This window comes from Myotis brandtii, unplaced genomic scaffold (genome assembly GCF_000412655.1).
Source record: "Myotis brandtii unplaced genomic scaffold, ASM41265v1 scaffold355, whole genome shotgun sequence".
In the NCBI taxonomy this organism is placed as follows: Eukaryota; Metazoa; Chordata; class Mammalia; order Chiroptera; family Vespertilionidae; genus Myotis; species Myotis brandtii.
The window spans coordinates 718,041-740,312 of NW_005363642.1; positions in this window are offsets into that span (position 1 = coordinate 718,041).

A 22,272-nucleotide genomic window follows, 5' to 3' on the forward strand; every position below is an offset into this window, starting at 1 on the left:
CCTCCTCTGACATCTATCAGTCTGTTCCATGCATCCATGTCTCTAGACCTATTTTGTTCATCAATTTATTTTGTTCATTAGATTCCACATGTAAGTGAGATCATGTGATATTTGTCTTTCTCTAACTGGCTTATTTTGCTTAGCATAATAGTCTCCAGGTCCACCCATGCCAGAGACAGTAATTTAAAAAACACTTGGACAGGCTTAGCTGAGCCAGGCACATCAACAGCAGCAGTGGTCGCTATTGTCATGGCTATTGAAGGCAAACGGAGAATTTTAATTTGATGGGGAAGGTATACATTATAAATAAATATATCTTGCAATCTTTGGCCATCTAAAACCATGGTCAAAATTAGCTGGCAGTACTGGCTTAGCTTGTTGTTTGGTGCAATGTAAGTGGATATAATTAGTGGTGGCATCTGATTGGCCACTGGCAGAAGGGGCCGTCCACCCCACTCACCGGCTTCCATTCATTCATGCCACACCCATTGCCTGAGCAACTACACGGTAGATATCAAATCAGTCAAACCCAGATGCATTCAGTCTTGTTTCGGAGGCAAGTGAGGAAGGAGAGTGATGGCAGGGGGAGGAGGTGGGCAAGGAATGGGAGGAGGACCCCATCCAAAGGGGCCTGGGTCAGGGAAGGCTTCCTGGAATCAGGGAAGGCTTTCTGGAATCAGGGAAGGCTTGAGGTCAGAGCAGAAGGACAAGTAGGCCCCAACAAGGTAGGGCAAGGCCTTCTGGAAAGAGAGAACAGCATATGCAAAGTCCCCGGGGCAGGAGCACATGGGACTCACCCATAGTTTGAGCAGCCAGGACACAGGAAGTGGCTTACAGTGAACAATGAGTCCTAAGAGGTCTCCCCCCAGCGTAGTTTGTGGGGCTGGCACTTGTCCTCAAGGCCTTCGTGGTCATTGAAGCATTTGAGCAATTCCAGTTCAAGGCCAAGCTTCCTGCATTTCTTACCGAGTCACTCTCCGTTTGGACTTGCGCTTTGTGCCCCAGACCTGATTCTCATGCCAGTTGAGGTACTTTTCCACCAGATGGACTGAGAATGGGAAGGAAAGTGGGGAGCTTGGACTTCCCAACACAGAGAGGTTTGGACGCCCCAAGGATCAGGGGTCTGGCGACACCTGGCACACAGTGTCTGTGGGTGCTGGGAAGGGTCCAAGAAGACCCCCACTCAGACCCCCATGGCCCCCAGGCCTAGGACACTGGGGATATGTGCAAAACTGAGACTTTGGGGGGACCCCCCCGACACACACACACATTGGGCTCTGGGTGAAGGAGCATCTAACACATGATCATCTTTCATCGGCACCATGTCCTGCGAGTTGTGTACCACTGCAGCTCCAGGCGGGAGCCTGAGCATCCCAGAGGCAGGATTCGAGCCCAGCTCTGTCTGCCCCCAAAGCCCTGGGCACTCAACCACTGAGCTACACCCTTCCATGGATCCCTCCCATCCCACCTGCAACCAGTCGAGGAGTCTCTTCCCGGAAAGCAGGTATGTGGTCCCAAGGAAGGAGGACAGGCTGCCCAGACCCTCTTTATCAGGCTGCTGTGTGCCAGCTGCTGTGAGTGTTGGCCAGCAGCTCACAGCTATCTCCCCCACCGCCTTGGCCACGCCTCCTCCAGGGAGCATGCTCCTCAACAAGCCACACGCACCCAGAGCCCCATCTCAGGCTCTGCTTCTAGGGAGCTAAGCTAAGATGAGGTCATGTCTGATTTCCCCAGCGGAGACCCTTCCCCCTATATCCCCAGTCCTTCCAGAAAGTCTCACTTCCTTGGCTCAGCCTTCGAAGCCTTTCCTCATCTGGCCCCTGCAGACCCCTCCCCCTCGCTTCTGAGGACCCTTGCTAGCCCACCAGTCGGCAAGAAGGGGCAAGGCCAGCTGCTTTGATCACATCCTGTAGAGGCGGGATTTCCGGAGGCCTCCTTGTGCACTGCAAGCATTTGTTGGGTGTTGATTTGGCTGGACATTCTATACGGTGTTTTATTGGAGCTGGAGAAAACCCAACTACCAGGGCTTGGAACTGAAGGAGAAAAGAGTAATGACACAGACATTCTTCTCACATGACCATGGAAAATCTGGGGAGGCTCTGAGTGTAGCAGGCTCTCGGGACTGGTTGGAGCTGGGATGAGTAATGGTTGTAAGGCAGAATGACCTGCTTGAGAAACAAAATAGGTCTTATTTTGGCTATTGATTCATTACAAAAGAATGGGGAGTATTTTTTCCTCCCTCCATGTCCTTCAAAGAGCAACTGTGTCTTTATGTTCTGAGGGGCTGTGTTTGGCCTGGGCCAATTAAAGCCTAGTTAGTATGTTAGGACGCATCCAGCTACAAATAAACAGGATGCCACTGACATTAGCGATGCCAAAGCAGAATATATTGTTTCATGTCGTTGGACAGTCAGGATTGTGACAGCTTCAGGAACAGCTGGATCCAGGGCTGAGACAGTGTTATGGGGCATCTGTCTCCATCTCTTGACTTTGCTTTCCTATGTGGGCTTCGTTCTCAGGTGGGCGCTCTCCACCTTGCAGCCCCAGGGTTTCATCTCACCAGCCTAGTGGAGAGTTCCTCTTACTCAATAACTCCAGCAAGAGTCTTGGGGTTGAGTCTCAGGGCCTCAGCCTGGTCACATGACCATGACTGAAGCAATGGCTATGATCAGCCTGGTCATGTGCATGACTCAGTACCAAGAGCCTGGGGTGGGGCTAGGAAGAAGGAAAGCTTTGGCTGCAAAGGTAAGAGATGCTGTCTACATGAGGGGTACTTGGGGAATGGAACCTGGCTGCCTCGGAGAGGCTTGGTGAGGGTCTCTGGGGAGGCTTCTGAGTTGCCAAGTCTTGCCCCCCTGGCAAGGGGCATCAGATCCTAATTTCATCAGACTTAGAAAAGGAAAGTAACAAGATTTTTCTCACAAGTATTTATGGAGCTAATCATACCATTTATGGGAGCAAGTTCTACATTCTGGGACTTCCCTCACATACCCCAGAACTCCTGCAGAAGTGGCTAAGAATGTGGGATCTGGGGTCGACTCCTGGGTTCAACTCCTGGCTCTGGCATGCCACTGCCTAGTTATGTGACCTTGGGGAAGTCACTCAACCTCTCTGTGCCTCTTTTCCATCATCTGATAAATGGGAACCATGACATTGCTGCCTCAGAAGACCACTGTGAGGACTAAATGCAGCTCCGAGGTTGGGGGACTTGCCCCTGTCTCGGGCTGGGGTTAGCTCCAGCGTGGCTGACTCTGAGTTCTGGGCTCTTTTTATCCCCAGAGCTGGCACATAGCAGGAGCTCGTTGACTGTTTGTTGAATGAATGAATGAAAGATTAGAAGGAAAGGTTTATCTCTTTCTGCTTGGAGCTGTCACTGGGCTCCTTTAGCACACAACACAGGGGCACTTGGGGGCCCCTGAGAAGCCTGTCTTAGACTCAGTTCCCCCAGAAGCAGCGGCTGAGACAGGATTGGGGTACGAGTGGTTTGTTCAGGAGGTCATCCCAGGAGACAGTCACTGCATTGACCATGTTGACCTTTATGTAGTTTCATCCACTGTTCTGCTCTCACCCTCAAATGTTGCTCATGTTCCTCTTTTGGCTAACTCTAACCTGGAGCCACGTGGGGAAGCCGTTCTGGGAAACTGGCTTCCCAGTTTACGTGAGTTAAATCCACCCTAAATGGTTCACCCCAGAAGTTTGTGCCAGCTCCTGGGGTCCTTCAGTCCAGAGCGAGGCGGCTGGGCACCTTGGCTCTCCCTCAGGTGACTCTCCTCCCCCATAGGCTATTCCCTTCCTGGCATGCCGGTCTCAGGCAGCATTTCAAGAGGGCGAGAGTGGAAGCCTGGCCTCCTAAGGCCCAGCCTTCTAATTTACAGCGTCACTTTCACTGCATTCTGTTGGTCAGAGCAAGTCACAAGGCCAGCCCAGATTTACAGGGTGAGGACATAGATCCTTGATGGTAAGAGTTACAAAATACTGTGGCCATGTTTTTCAATAATTTTTTTTCAGTCATAAGACACTTACCAGTACAATGACAGTGCATGTAAATGAAGTTCCTTCAGAACGTGCAATGCACAACCTGTGCAATGGTCACAGCAACCCTGCAGGTGCCATGGGACTCATCCATTCTGTTCATATGCCTCCCTGTGGTAGGCACCTGTTATTTCTGAATGCCCGGTGTCCAGCCCAAATTCTGGTACTGTCACTCCCCATCCCCACCTGTATTTCAGTAAGGTTGACCCTCTCAAACTCCAGGGGTGAAGATGTGGTCAGGAATCTATCACCCTAACCACAGTCATTGGTCAAAGGATGGGCACATGACCCAAGCTGCACCAATGAGATTCAGTCATGGGACTTTGGCCAAAACTTTAAGGAAAGAGGTGTTCTTTTTCCACTGGGGTTGCTAGGCTGGTTGGAAGCCTGGACCAGCTGGAGGCCATCTTCACAAGCGTAAGAAAAGGGCCTGCCTGAGGATGAGACAGTCGCAGCGGAGAGCAGAGTCAAGAGATGAAGAGGGAGATTCCTCACGACATCATTCAAGCTCTTGGATTCATCCTGCCTGAAGCCCTTACCGTGGGCTTTCCAGTGATGCAAGCCAATCACTTCCCTTTGCTCTAGGTTTCTGTCCCTTGCAACCAAAAGATACCTTAAGAATACAGTCCTGTGCAGCTATTTGAGTCACGAGGAGAATTAAATGCGCTAACAACATATGAACGATGTGGCCCATCGGTGGCCCATTAAAGGCCAACTCTCAGGAATTCCTCTTCTCCCTCCCCTTCCCCAGGGAATACAGTTCCAACTTAAAATCTACTAAATCCATGAAACCATTTGGAACAGGCATGGATGGGTTGGGCTGGCTGCAGGACAACAAACAGAACCAACATTTTGCATCGCCCGCTTGTGCGCTTGACACCTGTATTCTTAATTTAAACTCTGAAGAGGCAGCTGAAAAGGCAGGCTTTAAATAACCATGTGAAATGGTGCAAAAAGAATCTCAGGAGGCACGCTTTTGTTTTCTCTGCAAGAGGAGAGAAGGGGCAGCGCAGGGAGATGGAAATCTGTAAAGACAGCCTCCTCCATCTGCACAGAATTAAAAAGAAGTTCAGCAGTGTGGGGTCTGGAAGTGGCTCTCACGGCTGCCTCCTCCGCGGCGCTCTGGCCCCCTCGCGTTTGTTTTTCCTGGGCCTGAGTTTGGATGTCAGGCGGTGGAAGGGTCCTGGGATTTCTCCCCACCCCGGGAGCCGGGGGAGGCAGCCGGCGGCTCAGGGTCTGCGTGTTTGAAAAGCACGCAGGCTGATTGTTTACTCTGGGACTGTTGCTGGCTCAGGGGGACCACGCCAGGCCCTCCAGATGCTTCCAGCTGGGATCCCACAAACACTCCACGCAGCCCGGCCTACCACGGGCCTCCTCGGCCTGTCCCCACTCAGGCCACTAGGGTGAGTTGAAAGCACCCCTCTGACCACCTCCCGCTGCCTGCACCACCCCCCACCACCAATAGCTCTGAACTGGCAGGTCTGTGAAGGACCAGCGTGGGCCCATAGACACGTTTTGTTTTGTTTTGTTTCTGTATTATTTTGTTCCGGATTGTTTAATTTGAGCTGGCCATGGAAACTCAGACGGTTTCATAGGGAACTCTGGATTCTGGTTTCTTTGTAAAAGTTGGCAGACCTTGCGATACTGGACCTGCCTTTCCATCCGGCAAAAATTGGCTGCAGCTAAGGAGCAGTTCGTTGGTCCCTTATCTTAGTTTTGGTCGCCTCAGAAGCAGATTCTGAGACCAGAATGCAAGCAGTTTATTAGTGAGGGGCTTCCAGGAAGCACAGCTGGGAGATGGGGGAGAGGGGCGGGGAAGGGAAGGGGTCCACACACTACTGCGCGTCAGTGAGCGGTTACAGCTGTGGGCAGCTGGCACTCAGTCCCACTGGGGACATGGGAGACTGCATTGAACGTGCCTCAGAGTCCACTGCCTGAGGGGCGAGGGAACTGGGTATTTCCCGCCAACTCCTGTCTGTCGTTGGTGGCGGGCTACGTCTGGGGCTTGAATTCCCTGGCACTGCCAGTTTGTCCAAGAGAAACACCTCAGGTAGAAAGTCACAGATGGGGAGTGACCACTCACACTGTTGACATGTACTCCAATGGCAGCTGCCAAAGCATGTGGGCAGGACCATGGCAGTGCCTGTGGGCCTTGCTCTCCAGTTTGCCACAGTCCCTACCACTCCCTATTGTATGCCTCCCTGACGAAGGCTGAGGATTAGATCTTCCCATCACCATTCTTGTACTGGTGATTTCCTTACAGAATAGAAACATCCTTTGCCCACATCATCTTCAAAAATAGGAGAGTGAAATATTAGCTAAGAATGTCCTGTGGTTATCATCCCACTCTGCTCCCTTCTCCTATTGCTGTTGCTGGCCTGGCCCCTGAAGGGGGCTGAGTTGGCAGCCCCTCACCCACAGAGTGAAGTGCCCCATTGTTCACGTGACACTTAGGGCCCTTGGGACGCCAGCTTTCAGCGATCATACCACAAGGAGTGTCTTCCTTTGAGCCCACGGTGGAGTGTCTTCCTCTCAGCCCACATCTTCCCATCCATCCTCAAGACGGGCCTGTGCACCCCCTGAAATACTCCACCCACCAGGCAGCAAGGGCATTATCCAAGTTCATTACCAGAAAGAAAACCGTCTCGCTGTTAGCCCATCCCACACAACAGAAGCCCACAGGAGCCCGTCAGACACACTCTCTGATTCTCTGACACCACCTGGGTGTCCTACTATCCAATGCTGACACTAACTGGAGTTAGCGCAGGCCCACTTCGGATGCCAGCCATGAAAGGTGTCCCAGGCTACCTGCACTTCTGCCCGGCCAAGTACAGGTTCAAGGATGTGCTAGAACTGGAGGAAGTGCCATCCTTACTATGGCAGCTTATTATGAAAGATACTGGTGAAGGGCGGCACAGGGCAAGGGCTGGAAGGGCCCTGAGCACAGGGTCTGCCCGTGCAGTTGGAGTGGGCCACCCTCTGGCACGTGGATGTATTCACCAACCTGGATGTCCCCCGAACTCCGTCATTTAGGGGTTTTTATTGAAGTTTCATTGCACAGGCACAATTGATTAAATCATCGGCCCTTAGTGCTTGAGCTCTGGCCCCTCTCCCTTCCCTGGAGGTCAGGGGACGCGGCTGAAAGTTCCTATCCTAATCACTTGGTTAGGTTTTCTGGTGACCAGCCCCCTTGAGTCATCTCACCATACAAAAGACACTCTTGCCTGGCTGGTGTGGCTCAGTAGTTGAGCCTTGTCCCATGCTCCAAGCGGTCACTGGTTCGATTCCCCATCAGGGCACATGCCTGGGTTTCCTGCCCGGCTGGTGTGGCTCGGTGGTTGAGCGTTGTCCCATGCACCAAGCGGTCACTGGTTCAATTCCCCATCAGGGCACATGCCTGGGTTTCAGGCTCCATCCCCAGTAGGGGGTGTGCAGGAGGCAGCTGATCGATGTTTCTCTCTCATTGATGTTTCTCTCTCTCTCTCCCTCTCCCTTCCTCTCTCTCTAAAATCAATAAAAATATTTTTAAAAAAACCACTCGGATAAAAAAGCTGTAGTACATTTATACCATGGAATACTATGCAGCAGTAAATAGGGAGAATCTCTTACCCTTTGAGACAGCATGGAGGGACCTGAAGATCATGCTAAATGAAATAAGTCAGTCAGAGAAAGACAAGTATCACATGATCGCACTCATATGTGGAATCTAAGTCACAAAATAAATTGATGAACAGAGTGGATCCAGAGACACGGAACAGAGTGCGGTTCTCAGAGGGAAGGCAGGGGAGGGTGGGTGGGTGGGAGGTAACCAACCAAAGACCTTGTATGCATATATGCACAGCCCATGGATGCAGACAGTGGGGTGGTGAGGGCCTGGGGCTGGAGGTGGGGATGGGCTGGAGGGGGTTGATGGGGGAGCAAGGGGACACATATATGTAATATTTTCAACAATAAAAATTAAAAAATAAAACACACTCATCAGGAAATTCCAAAGGTTTTAAGGCTCTGTGCTAGGAACCCGGGACAAAGACCAGATACATATTTTTATTCACCCGCATCTTCACTTTTCCACTGAGTTGCCACCTAGGCCATTCGGACCAAAGGGCAGATGGGCTCCAGGAACCACTTCTCTTTCTAGAATCCCCTTCTCTCCTTCCCCAGCATCCCCGTCCCCTTGGACTTTCCTGCCCTGATTTCCCTCAGAGTCACAGTGTAAGCCTTCCTCCTTTCTTCCCTTCCTCTCTTCTTCCCTCCCTCCCTCCCTCCCTCCCTCCCTCTCTCCCTCCCTCCCTCCTTTGAGTCCTTCCTTCTCCCACTGCACATGTTTCGGGAGCAGCCACTCTGTGCTGGGGGCTGTGCTGGGGGCTGGAGGCACACAGACCTGGCTCAGGTGGGTTTGCGGCTGGCCTATCTAGCAGCACTCCACGCGGTCCTGGAAGCCAGGTTTTCCCTGGCACCAAGGGGCCGCTGAACTCCTGGCAGTCTTGTCTAGGATAGAGCTGATCCAACTGAAATATAACGCGTGCCGCACAGGCAACCTAAACTTCTCTAATAGGCACATTTTAAAAAGTAAGAAAAATATAATAACCAAATGTCCACCAATGTATCTGAATGGATAAACAAAAGGTGGTCTATTCATACAGTGGATTATTACTAAGCCTTAACAAAGAATGCATTTCTAATACATGCTACAACGTGGATGAGCCTTCTGCTGAGTAAAACAAGCCAGACACAAAGGGACAAATGTTGTGTGATTCTACTTATGTGAAACATCCAGAGCAAATATATCCTAGAGACTGAAGGCAGCCAGTGGTGGCCGGGCTGTGGAGAGAGGGGAGTGACTGCTCTGGGCAGGCTTCCACCTGGGGCGATGGGAATGTCTGGGAACTCATCAGGGTGAGGGCGGCACAACCTTGTGAATGTACTAAATGCCACTACACTGTTCACTTTAAAGCAGTTCATTTATGTGAATTTTACTACAATTGAAAACATAAAAGTAAATGGGTGAACTCCATTTGAACAACCTTTTTTAACCCGACCGATCCAAAATGTCGTTGTTTCGGCATGTAATTGATACGAGAAGTTAGGAATGGGGATTTTACATTCTTTTTTTTTCTGGGCTACGTCTTTGAAATCCGTGTGTGCTGGATACGGGCACCGCGGTCCCGCTCTGACCAGCCACCTTTCGGGTTCTCAGCAGCCTGTGCGGTTGGCAACTCACCGGACCGGACAGCTCGGCACTAGGAGGAGGTGAGGGCTTCTGGTTTCTTCAGAGGAGCCGCCAGGAAGTAAACCTTTTCCTGGGAAGCCCCTCCCTTATCGAACTCCCTGGTGTTGATTTGTTCAGAGCCTGTCTGGGGTCCTGTCCCCTCTGACGAGCCCTCCCTCCCAGAGATGAGTGCAGTGGGTTGAATGGAGCCCCCCACCCCTCCACCTCCCCGCTGCCAAAGATATGTCTACCCAGAATCTGTGCACGTGACCCTCTTGGGAAAAAGGGTCGTTGCAGATGTGATTAAGTTAAGAATCTCCGCGTGAGATCGTCTTGGATGATGTAGGTGAGCCCTGAATCCAGCAAGTGTCCTTATAAGGAGAGGAGAGGGCACAGACGGAGAAGGCCGCGTGGTGATGGAGGCAGAGACTGGGATTAGACACGAGCCAGGGAACTCCCGGGATTGCCCTGTGGGAGGAGAAAAGTTTTCCTTGACCTTCCCAAGCCAGGTCAACTGGAGAGAAGGACACACACTTGATGGAATTTTACATGCTCATGGGAGCCGTCACAGGAGAATGAGGGCCCCAAGAGTGACCAGAGCAGGGAGCTTTTGTACCTTTGGGACAAAGAAGCAAAACATTTGTGAAGAATGACAAGACAAGGGGACTTGGGGGAGTACGTGGTGAAGACATAACTAGGGAGGTAAGGCTGAGTTGTTCAGGGTTCTCAGCCCCAGTCCCCCATCCTGGTGATGGGAAGGTCTCGTTTCCTCCCGGTGCAGGGAAGGGACCTGTCACATGGAGGTTTTATTCACCTGCTTGAGGGAAGACGGGCAAGCGGCCAAGGTCAGAGTGACCTTTCTGCTTCTGCCGTTTTCTCAAACTCCTTCAGCTGGAGGTATGCAATATGTCCAGGTGCTTTATTTGGGGGTACCATGTCCTGAACCCCAGAAGCTGGAAGAAGCTGGGAGAAAGGCATGGGCCAGCTTCTTCCTCAGAACCTCTGGAAGGTACCTTGATTTCAAACTTCCGGTCTCCAGAATTGAGAGAAAATACATTTCTGTTGTTTCAAGCCATTCGAGCCATCTGGCGTGTGGTCATTTGATATGGCCACCCCAGGAAGGAAAAAGGAGAGTGAAAGACAACTGTGCCCACATCCCAAAGGGGTACCACCCCTCACACCCATCTGTGGAGCAGTTAGAACCTAGGCCTTGCATTGCTGGACCTGGGTTCAAAGCTTGCTCACCTTGACACCTGGGCTGTCTTTCTGAACCTGCATGGGCCTCTACTGCCCCATCTGTACAATGGGACAATAGTGCCACCTGCTTACTAGTGGTGCTGTGGGAATGCATGAGATGTGCAGGTGGTGGGTAAATGTGCAAATCCAGGGCCTGGCAAGGACCCCACAGAGCGGCGATGTTCATCTCTATCATTGCTCCCATCTTAGGGATGGGGAAACAGGTTCAGGGAGTAAAGTGGCTCTGCCCGGAGTTATCCGTCATCGTGCAGCGTGTGGCAGGGTGAGGCCTGCTGTCTGAGTTCAGAGCTTGGTTTCCAGGATGCCCATTCTGTTCACCCTTTTCTCTGCCCACCACCCTCCACCCCCGGCCGTGTTCTCAACTCCACCAGCCTGAACTGCCTAGGGGTTACCTGCGTGCTGAGTCTGCGCCCCACCTTCGACCTTACTGTCTCCCTGTGATAATGCCCTTTCCACTCCTCCCACAACAAATGCTGGCTTCCACCAGAGCTGCTTCTTCCTGGAAGCCTTCCCTGACTGTCCTCTCTCTGAGGCCTTCCCAGAAGCCTCGCCTGAATCAGCAGGGTCGCTGCCTTCCCGGAGTTGGCAGTCAGAGGGAAGGATGTGAATCTCACTTATGCAGAGCGGGCAGGTCTGTCTGAAGAGGCAGAACAGCAGGGTCTGATACTTGAAACCCTGTTGTTACCGAATTACCCCGATAATGAGGAGAAAGCAGACCAGGGACCTGACGTCTGGCTATGTTGCATGTTCTCCCAAGTGGTGCAGGAGTTCTGGTCTCTGTCCGTGTGGGTGTCCTTCCCTCGCCCCATAACACAGGGATGAGAAGTAGATCATTCACTCAGTTGGCTGGCCCTCTGGTGAGAAGAGGGCACCTCCGGCCTCCAGTTACGTCCCACATGGGGCAGCTTTTGCAGTGACCAAGTGCCCCTGTGCCTCTCCAGGGAACAGGAATCTGTTCCGTGATGGGGAGGGACCCACAGTGCTCAGGAGCCCAATCGCCACTGGTCTAGCAGAGTGGAATTGTGCCTAAAGGGCTGGCTCATCCCTTAAGCATGTCATTTTAGTCCCTCCTCGCCTGGCCACCTGCCTTGCCAGGGGCACAGAAGAACAGGGACGTGGGGAGCAGGAGTGGGGGAGTCGGTGGCCAGTTCTGAGCTGAGGTGGGGGAGTGGGGAGCAGGGCTCTTCCAGGGGCTCAGGATCCAGTGGGCCCTGGGTGACTTTCTGTCCAGGTTCCCTGTGCATGTGGGTGTCCCGCCAGCTGGGCTGGCTAGGGGCCCACTGGCCACCTGCAGTTTGCTGTGGCTGCAGGTGGCCCCACAAAAAGTCAGCCAGCTGTTCTCATGGAAACCACCTGGGAGTTGCCTCAGGTACTTCCTCATTCTCTATCTGGCTCCCAGAAAGCCCAGGACAGCCTGGGAGGGGTCATAGCACCACCCTTCCAGACTACCCCTCCCAACCCCCCCTCCTATCTCAGATGAATGAGAGGACTCTGGAGCCCAAGGCCACCAAGGCTCCCAGGGGTCACCATGTCACTGTCTCGGGAAACCACCTGCTCTAACTTACTGGAGAGGCCTGATCTCACATGGCCAGCTGATCGTAAATCGGGGCCAAGCGAACGAGCGAGCAGGCCTTGCACAAGAATCTCCAGTTTCAGGGGCGTGGGCAGTGCCCTGCGATCCTGAGGCTCAATGACTGTGCTTCCACCCTCCCCCAGGGCCACGTGGCCCTGCTGGGCTCCCACATTCAGATGGACAGCCTCTCAGCCAGGCCAGGTGGCGGTTTCAGAGCCCCCAGGGGAGGAAGGCCTCTGTGATGACGTATGTGTGCGGGGTGGGGAGTGCTCTCATGCCTCCTATCCTGCCTACTGCGCTGCAGCCAGAAGACCTGGGGGGACATGCTCCCAATTTGCTGCTGGTTTAATAGCTATTTCCAGGCAATGGTGGGCGGGAAAGAGTTTTCATAGGCATGTGCTCTGGGGGCAGGGTTGCTAGATTTTGCAAATAAAAACAGAGAAAGCCTAGTTAAATTTGAACGCCAGAGAACCAAGAGATAATTTCTAGGGTAAGCATATCCCATGCAGCATTTGGGACATGCTTATGCTAAATATTATTCGTTGTTTATCTGACATTCAAATTTAATGGGGCGTTCTCTATTTTTTCTGGCAACCAAACCGGTGTGGTAGGACAGCCCACAGATTTTGAGGCCCTTACGCCCTTGACTTTTCCTTCTTTCCCCTCCCTCCTAGATGTAGTTATTTGTGGAGTCGGGTGTCTAAATATTTCAATCAGGATTGACATTTGTGATGAGGTCTTGCTGTCCCCCACATACAAACCGGCTACTCGTTCACATCCCCCCAGCTCCCACCACGAGTGAGGCCCTGGCCACGTGGCCAGCTGGTCCTCCTGGTACGTGACAGGCCACCTGGAACGGTGGTCAGGCTGCCAGCGCGACTCCGTGATTGAGAAGAGCGCCCTCTGCTGTTGTGCGGCGCGCCTGCACATCTGGATTTTGACTACCAGGACTTTTCTTTCTCTCATTTACTCCTCAGACTGGGCTGCCCACGGATACCCAACTCCCATTCCCCCAACCCCTAGATTCAAGGAAAATTTGAGCCATTCGGAAGGCACCGCTGCCCTGTTGAAAACAGTTGAGTGCCCAGGCTGTGCACAAAAGGGCTTTTGATTCCTGGGAGCGGACCTGACATCTGCTGGAGGGGCACTCCCTTCCCACTGCCCAGCGTGCAGGCTGGGGCACAAGGAGCAGGATTAAAGGTTTCCTGCCTGGCCGGCCGCTACATCCTCTCCTGCTCCTCGCCCTGGCCAAACCGCCCGCCACCCCCCGACTAGGCATAATTTTAGAAACGTAATAGTGGCTGCCCTGCACATTCTTGGCCTGGAGCCTGCGGGGGCAGGCCCTCACAGCATACAGGCGTTCTTTCTTAGGCCATGTCAATAGAGAGCCTCTGTTTTCCCCGGGGACAGGTTTCTGAGGGGCCATTGTGCACCGAGGTCCTCGCACACTCACTCCTTTGTGGGGTCTCCCCGCCACCCCACCCCACCCGGACTGCATGATTTTGCAGGGTCAGTGCCAGCTTCTCTCTGCCTTGTTGGGGTCCCCAACGCCACCAGGAACAGTGGGGTCAACGGATTCGAGGGATCCAGGTGGTGGTGGTGGTGGTGGTGGTGGCCGCAAAGACCCCTCTGCAGGTCACTGGGGTCATTTGGTGTCTTAAGCTGTAAATGACCGGCTGGACCTCGGGGCCGGGAAAAGAAGCCGGCAGGGCAGTGTGCTAGGATCTGGAACTTGGACCACAGTCAAGGATTTTGTTTCCTCCTCAGACCAGGAAAGCCTGCAGTCTTTTCAGATTTCAAGGAATCGCCCCATTCCTGGAACGGGCATTCTCGAGGCTTCTGGAGTCTGAGGAAGAAGTGGGTAGGAAGGAGACACATTCAGAGTCTAAGCACTCGTAGGGCAGGCTCTGGGCTGCACACTTCTCTCCTTACTTTCTCTGCAACCCTAGCAGGCGGGGGAGCAGTGATGCACCCATTTACAGATGAGGAAACTGGGGTTCTGTGAGGTGACCTGCCCGTGATCACAGCCAGCACAGCAGCCTGAACCTCTACCTTGGGAGTACCCCTTCCCCTTTTCTTTTTAGCAGCTTTATTGTGCTATCAGTTGCATACCATACAATGCGCCCATTTAAAATGTACAGGTCCGCCAGTGGGTTTTAGTATAGGAGAGTTGTGCAAACATCACCACAGTCAGTTTCAGAACATTGTTATCATCTTGAAAAGAAACCGGTGCCCTTTAGCGATCACCTCCCTGCTCCCCCAGCCCTAAGCAACCACTTGTCTACTTTCTGTCTCTAGGGATTCGCCTATTCAGAGCATTTCATATAAATGGAATCCTGCACCGTGTGACCTCTGTGCCTGGCTTCTTTCACTCAGCATCAAGGCTCATCCACATCATAGCATGTGTCATGTGTCAAACTTCATTCCTCTTATGACTGAATACTATTCCATTGTGTGAAGAGACCACATTTTGTTTATCCGTTCATCAGTTGATGGACATTTGAGTTGTTTCCACCTTTTTATTATTGTGAATAATACTGTTATGAGTGTTCGTGTGCACGTTTGTACTTCTCTCAGGAGTCTCCTGGTCTTAAGCAAACCATTCAAATACCTACCTGTAGGCCTTCCCACTCTGGGACTTCCCTGGCTGGGACCCCCTGCCCAGGCAAGTCCAATTTACTCCTCAGCTTCCAGCTTCCAGCCTTTACTTACAGTGGCCGCTCCCTGTCCTCTCAGCCACGGCAAGAGACAGGGAGCTCACTCTGCACTTGCATCCTTTGCTTACTGCCTTTGCTGTGTGATCTTGGGCCACTCGCTGGGCCTCCCTGGACCCCAGTGCCTTTGCTTCTGAAGTGAGGATCTAATTCTGACCTCATGGAGCTGCTTGTGAGGATTGAGATGACAAGAGATCTGGGGCTGGAAGCCCGGGGAGGGGTGATGTGGTAGTGGGCGGGCATTTGTTCATCTTTTATCAGCTAGCCCTGCCAAGTTCCACCTCAAGTTAGTCCCTGGCTGTTGTCCAACCACTCTCATCCTGCCTTTAAGAAGCTTAGGCTAGAGCAGAGGTTCTTAACCGAGGATGAGTTGGCCCCCCGGGGACATTTGGCAACAGGCATCTTTGATTGTCACGATGGAAGTAGGTGTTACTGTATCTGGTGGGTAGAGGCCAGGTGTGCCGCCGAACACCCTGCAATGCACAGGACAGCCCCTAGCAACAAGGAATGGTCCGGTTTCAAATATCAACAGTGCCAAGGTTGAGAAACCCTGATGGAATGGTATCATTGTTACTCATTTTTCACATGTATGTAATTTATTTGCAACCTTGTCTCTTGCCAGAATGGATCAGAAGTAACTAACAAAGATAGCAACAAAATAATTGGATTTTTTAAAATGAGGAAACTACAGTAAAAAAAAAAAATTTAATAAGAGGGAAGGGAAATAAAACAGCACCTATGCTAAAACACAGTCCTGCCTCCAGAGCTCGGCTGTGCCTTTGGTCTGAGATTCCTAGTCGCTAGAGCAAAAAGGGAAACAATGCATTTCAAGATCCTCACCTTTCTAAGTTGAAGACAAACGAAGAGCTCCAGGGAAGTGTGGCTTTACCGGGCCTGGCAACTGCAGGATTTTCTCTTATAGGCCCTTGAACAGGGACCAGGGAGAAGTGCTGGAGGCGATAGCTCTGTCCTCAACACCAGCCCTACAGGGAGTACAATGGTGAGTGTCACAGCCTCTAAAACAGCCTCTGATGTAAGGCCTTCTTCCCGCTCCTGCGCGTGCGGTGGTTTATGTTCCCAACTAATGGCCAAAAACAGGGCCCCTGCCGTTCAGAATAGTGAAGGAATAGGAGTTCCGAAGCCGGCCTGCCTGGGGCCAAGACCTGGACTGACTCCCCAGTAGCTGTGTGACCTTGGGCCATTCTCTAGGTTAAGTCTCTGTGAGCTCACTTTCTTTATCCATAAAATAGGGCAGAAATGCTACGTACCTCGCAGGGCTGTGGGGGGATTAAATGAGATGGTATGTACCTGGGGGTGGGGTGTATGTGTTTGGAATCCAGTCCTGCTCTGGACGACGGGGTGGTGGTGAAGATTTTTGGCTGGGGGACATCCTGTAGCCAGAAGTAGTCAGATCTGATCCTACCTAAAACCTCCTGTGTTCCTACCTAAAACCTCCTCTGATTCCTCATTACATAAGGGCAGCATTCAAACGCTGTATCCCAGACCCTTGGGGCCCACTCCTGACTTAACCACAAATCTTTTTTTTTTCTACACCCACTTCTATTCTATGCCCCAGTAATTCCAAACTCCAGCATATTGTCAACCTGCCAGGCCTTTGTCCACGCAGCGCCCTCTGCCTGGAACGCTCTCCCTCCCTATCTGCTTCACCCAGATATTAAGACTTGACCTGAGCATCAGCTCCTGTATAAAGCCTTTATTGGATTTCCTACCCCCTAGGGAACGATAGTTTCTTTATACAGCTCCTCCCCAGCTATTCCACTAAGACTGCTGTCAGAATGCATATTACTCACCCACTTATTGATTCATACACTCATTCTTTAATTCACCCAGTCACTCATTCACTTAATGATCCATCCATTCATTCTGCATTCATTCATTCATCAATCATCAATAGTTGGAGGCCTTCTGTTGCCAGCCAATGTTCTGGACAATGGAGATATAGCAGTGAACAAAATGGACAAAACTCCCTACTCCTGGGCCTCGGTGTCTTTAGGCCTTATACCTAGTAAGTGCCCAATAAACTGCCTGATATAAACTTCGACTTTACCTTCGGCCTCCCACCTCCTTGCTCTTGCTGTTCCTTCTGCCTGGGATGCCTCACAAGGTCGGTCCCATTGTCATCCCCACTTTTCAGGGGTTGAGGCAGCAGCTCAGAGAGGTTGCAGAGCTTGCCTCAGGTCACACAGCCTCTGAGCCTCAGAGCCATTGTTGAACTCAGGTTCTCCCAACTGCAGGCCCATGTCGGCCAACAGCCAGGCTCTGAGCGCTGTTCATGCAGGGTCTGTGGCTCTGAAGGCTGGTCATATTCCTAACTCCATGTGTCAGCCTAGGGTCCAAGCTAGAGAAGGGAGATGACCTGGAATGATGCCATGAGGCCCCAGGCCGGGGTCTATCAGTGTGGCAGGGCTTCTTAACAGAAAGGAGAGGTCATAATCAGACGGCACTCTGCGATCGGCTGGCTTGAGTTCAAATCCCAGCCTCACCACCTACCAAATTCTGTGACTTTGCTAAATTATTTCACCTTTCTGAGCCTCAGTTCCCTCATCTTAAAGAGGGGTTTGTAATAGTCTCATTGGATTATTGTAAAGATTAAAGGATATGTTATATGTGAAAAAGCAAAACAAAACAACATAATCTAATAACTGTTAGCCATTGTCATTATTGTTCGAGTGTTATTTTAATAGTACTTCATTTTAATTAGGATTGTTCCAAATAAATAAGAGGACTCAACCACTAGCTTCAGAAGTTTACATTCCTTGGCCTTGGCCTCACTTCCTCCCAGAAGCCCTCCCTGACCACCCCACCCAGGTGCACTCAGAGCCTCTCTATCCTTCCCCCGTGACCTTTGGCCATTGGCAGTTATAAATGCACCCGATGGTCTCATTTAAGGCCTGTCTCCCCACTGGACTCAAATTGGGTCTTGACCACTACTTGTTCTCCATGACCTGCCCCCATGGCTGGCATCTAATAATAGTCAATAAATATTTGTTGTGTGGCCTAATGAGGAGAGTGAGATGCCTTTGGTCCTCCCTCTGGGGCCCAGGGGAAGACATTCTTGGAGTCCTCTGGGAGGAGGGAAAGCAGGCCAGGAATTCCTCTGAAGGGTACCGTTGAGGCCACGTGGGTGTTGGTAGGGTGAGGAGTAACCCCCAGCCCTGGGAACTGTGCCACATGCCAGTCTGTCCTCACAATGCTGGGGAACAGGTGGGAGTGGGTGAGGCTGGCCCAGCACAGCCTGTTGGTGTGTGTGTATGTTTCCTCACCAGCAGGTTGAGGGCCGTTGTTAGGTAAAGTGTAGCACCTGGCCAGTGAGCTAGTTCCCCACACTCTCTTCACCTGTTCCTGCAGGAGTCACCACCTCGCTGTGTGGCCTTGGGCAAGTCACTTCACCTTTCTGTGCCTCAGTTGTGTCCTCCTCAAAAAGGGACAATAAAAGGTGTTACCTCTCAACATGGCCATCAGGATGAAATAAGAATGTCCATGGCGTCCAGCTTAAGAAGTATTCTGAACATGGGAGCTGTTTTTGTTTTAAACCGTTCCCTATCCGTATCTGTTCAGTCAGCAAGTATTTATGAAGTACCTACTATTTGCCAAACAAGCTTATTGCCAGGTGATGGGGACACAGTGAACAGGATCCTGTTTCGAACAAACCAGATCCTTTTTCAAATGTTTGTGAGACGGTCAGGGAAATGTAAACCCGGTCTGGATGACATGGATGAAGTCCAGTAATCTTTCATTTCTTTTCTGGGACGTCGTGGCTTTGTGGTTATATTTTTAAAAACAGTCCTCGTCTTTTAGAGACTCAAACTGAAGTGTTTACAGACGAAATGATGTGATGGCAGGGATTTGCTCCAACATAATGCAGTCCCCCAAAAAGAGTTTATTAAAAATAAATCCAGCGGTGGAAGGGGGTGTGGGGGCTAGAGGTGACATCAGATGCGGTGGAAGGTGTTTGTAATGGTCCATGATGAGTTTAACAAAAAAGCGATCCTTTAACTAAATGGATGATTACACGCCCCCCGTGAGCGATGCTCTAAGGAGAAAACGGGGACCCGAAGGTGGAAGAGGAAGGCTTCGGTGGGCCGCGTCTCGATTCTAAGTGGATGGTCAGTGGCGGGTTTGCAGCAGGGATGGTGGTGCCGGTCTTGGGTGTGGCTGTGTGTGAACCGCTCAGAACATGCAGACTCACCATTATGGGCCAGAGTTTCAGGATTGTTCCAAATAAATAAGAGGACTCAACCACTAGCTTCAGAAGTTTACATTCCTTGGCCTTGGCCTCACTTCCTCCCAGAAGCCCTCCCTGACCACCCCACCCAGGTGCACTCAGAGCCTCTCTATCCTTCCCCCGTGACCTTTGGCCATTGGCAGTTATAAATGCACCCGATGGTCTCATTTAAGGCCTGTCTCCCCACTGGACTCAAATTGGGTCTTGACCACTACTTGTTCTCCATGACCTGCCCCCATGGCTGGCATCTAATAATAGTCAATAAATATTTGTTGTGTGGCCTAATGAGGAGAGTGAGATGCCTTTGGTCCTCCCTCTGGGGCCCAGGGGAAGACATTCTTGGAGTCCTCTGGGAGGAGGGAAAGCAGGCCAGGAATTCCTCTGAAGGGTACCGTTGAGGCCACGTGGGTGTTGGTAGGGTGAGGAGTAACCCCCAGCCCTGGGAACTGTGCCACATGCCAGTCTGTCCTCACAATGCTGGGGAACAGGTGGGAGTGGGTGAGGCTGGCCCAGCACAGCCTGTTGGTGTGTGTGTATGTTTCCTCACCAGCAGGTTGAGGGCCGTTGTTAGGTAAAGTGTAGCACCTGGCCAGTGAGCTAGTTCCCCACACTCTCTTCACCTGTTCCTGCAGGAGTCACCACCTCGCTGTGTGGCCTTGGGCAAGTCACTTCACCTTTCTGTGCCTCAGTTGTGTCCTCCTCAAAAAGGGACAATAAAAGGTGTTACCTCTCAACATGGCCATCAGGATGAAATAAGAATGTCCATGGCGTCCAGCTTAAGAAGTATTCTGAACATGGGAGCTGTTTTTGTTTTAAACCGTTCCCTATCCGTATCTGTTCAGTCAGCAAGTATTTATGAAGTACCTACTATTTGCCAAACAAGCTTATTGCCAGGTGATGGGGACACAGTGAACAGGATCCTGTTTCGAACAAACCAGATCCTTTTTCAAATGTTTGTGAGACGGTCAGGGAAATGTAAACCCGGTCTGGATGACATGGATGAAGTCCAGTAATCTTTCATTTCTTTTCTGGGACGTCGTGGCTTTGTGGTTATATTTTTAAAAACAGTCCTCGTCTTTTAGAGACTCAAACTGAAGTGTTTACAGACGAAATGATGTGATGGCAGGGATTTGCTCCAACATAATGCAGTCCCCCAAAAAGAGTTTATTAAAAATAAATCCAGCGGTGGAAGGGGGTGTGGGGGCTAGAGGTGACATCAGATGCGGTGGAAGGTGTTTGTAATGGTCCATGATGAGTTTAACAAAAAAGCGATCCTTTAACTAAATGGATGATTACACGCCCCCCGTGAGCGATGCTCTAAGGAGAAAACGGGGACCCGAAGGTGGAAGAGGAAGGCTTCAGTGGGCCGCGTCTCGATTCTAAGTGGATGGTCAGTGGCGGGTTTGCAGCAGGGATGGTGGTGCCGGTCTTGGGTGTGGCTGTGTGTGAACCGCTCAGAACATGCAGACTCACCATTATGGGCCCTTTCCCCTTATTCTCCCCTCAATCTCTCTCTTTTTTCTCATTCCTTGTTTCATTGCCGTTTCTTTTCTTCTCCTTCCTCTCTCCCCTCTTCTTTCTTTGTTGCCCATACTCTTGCTCTCTCCCTCTACTCTCCTCCTGCCCGGCTCCGAGCTGCAGAGACGAGGCTGGGAAGGGGCCACACACTGGGAGGCGGGCAGCCCAGGGAATGGGGGTCTTGTTTGGAGGCAGGAAGCAGCAGCTTTTCAGACATGAGGGACCCGAGGTCTCATGGGGACCCACAGGGGTCCCTGAAGGTAGAGCTGGCACTGAGCTGGGTCCCTACCCATCCATCTGCCCTGTCTGGACAAACGATGGCCCTGTCTTCTCTGCTCAGCATGTGCCCAGAGTTATGTTTGTGTGTCCCCCTCCCCACATCATTTACTGAGACTTACCCCCAAGATGGTGGCGTTAGGAGGTGGGCCTTTGGGAGGTGACTAGGTCATGAGGGTGGCGCCCTCGTGACTGGGATTAGTTCCCTTAGAAAAGAGACCCACAGAGCTCCCTCCGCCCTTCTACCCTGGGAGGACACAGAGAAGACGTCCATCTAGGCACCAGGAAGTGGGTCCTCACCAGACACTGAATCTGCTGGTGCCTTGATCTTGGGCTTCCAGCCTTAGAACTGTGAGGAATAAGTGTCTGTTGTTTATAAGCCACACAGTCTGTCATTTTCTGGTAGGGCAGCCTGAATGGACTGACACACCCACATTCTTCATGGTCACAGCTACTGACCAAGTCTATGTGCATAATTCAGAAAAAAATGCCCTCCTCCCCGCCCTGGCTTCGGGACGCTGAGGACCTGGCTTCCAGGTTTCCGAGGAGGAAGGAGAGGAAGGTACCCTCGCTGCCCTGAGAGCCCTCAGGCTAGGTCCGCTCTGCCGGCCTGGGAACGGGGGCTCTTGGGTCACAGGTGATTCAGGTCCCATGAAGGAGGTGGCGGTGCCTTAATCACTCCAGCTGGCCCCTGCTCTTTCCAAAAGCAGGTTGGCAGAGCCTTGCAAGGCCTGGAGAGGTCTCCCCTTTCCTTTCCAGCAATCACACTTCTGGGAATTTGCCCGGAGGAACTAATCCTAAAAGACAGAAAAGAAAGGCCAATGGCCCCGCGGTTGTCTACTGCAGCCGACATCTACAATAGGAGGTCATTGGGTGTGACAGGTATGTTGTGACTGCACGGGGGAGTCTTAAAGTTTTTCTTAAAAGGAGTTATGAGAATTCTTTACCAACATGGAAACTGCGATATCACGCTAAGCTGACAGCACAATACCCACACGCGGAGATGGTCTGGCTGGGCTGGGGGTCCAGAGACTTTCCTAACAGCCTGTGATATTGTCCTATTGCTCCGAGTGCCAGGAAACCCGCCTGCGGGTGGCAAGGGAGGTCCCAGCCCCGCTTCCCAGCTGGCAGCCGCATCCCCAGGGCTCTGCCGCCAACCCAACGCTAAAATCCATTTTGGAAAATGAAGACTGACATCATAAGGCGTGTTTCCTTTTTGGAGGACCCTGTGGCTTTCTGGAGGGGAGGGAAGGCCACCTGGAAACCAACCAGGGCGGCCCTGCAAGCCCCTGGGAGGCAGAGCCCGCGGGGCCAGGACATGGTCTTTTTCACATCAAAAACCTGTCGACAGCTCGCCCCGCACAGCCTCTCTCCTGGAGACTGAGGCAGGCGTGTTTATTTTCTCTAAAAGGTTTAAAAAGGTCTTTATTTTATTGCAAAAGCAATA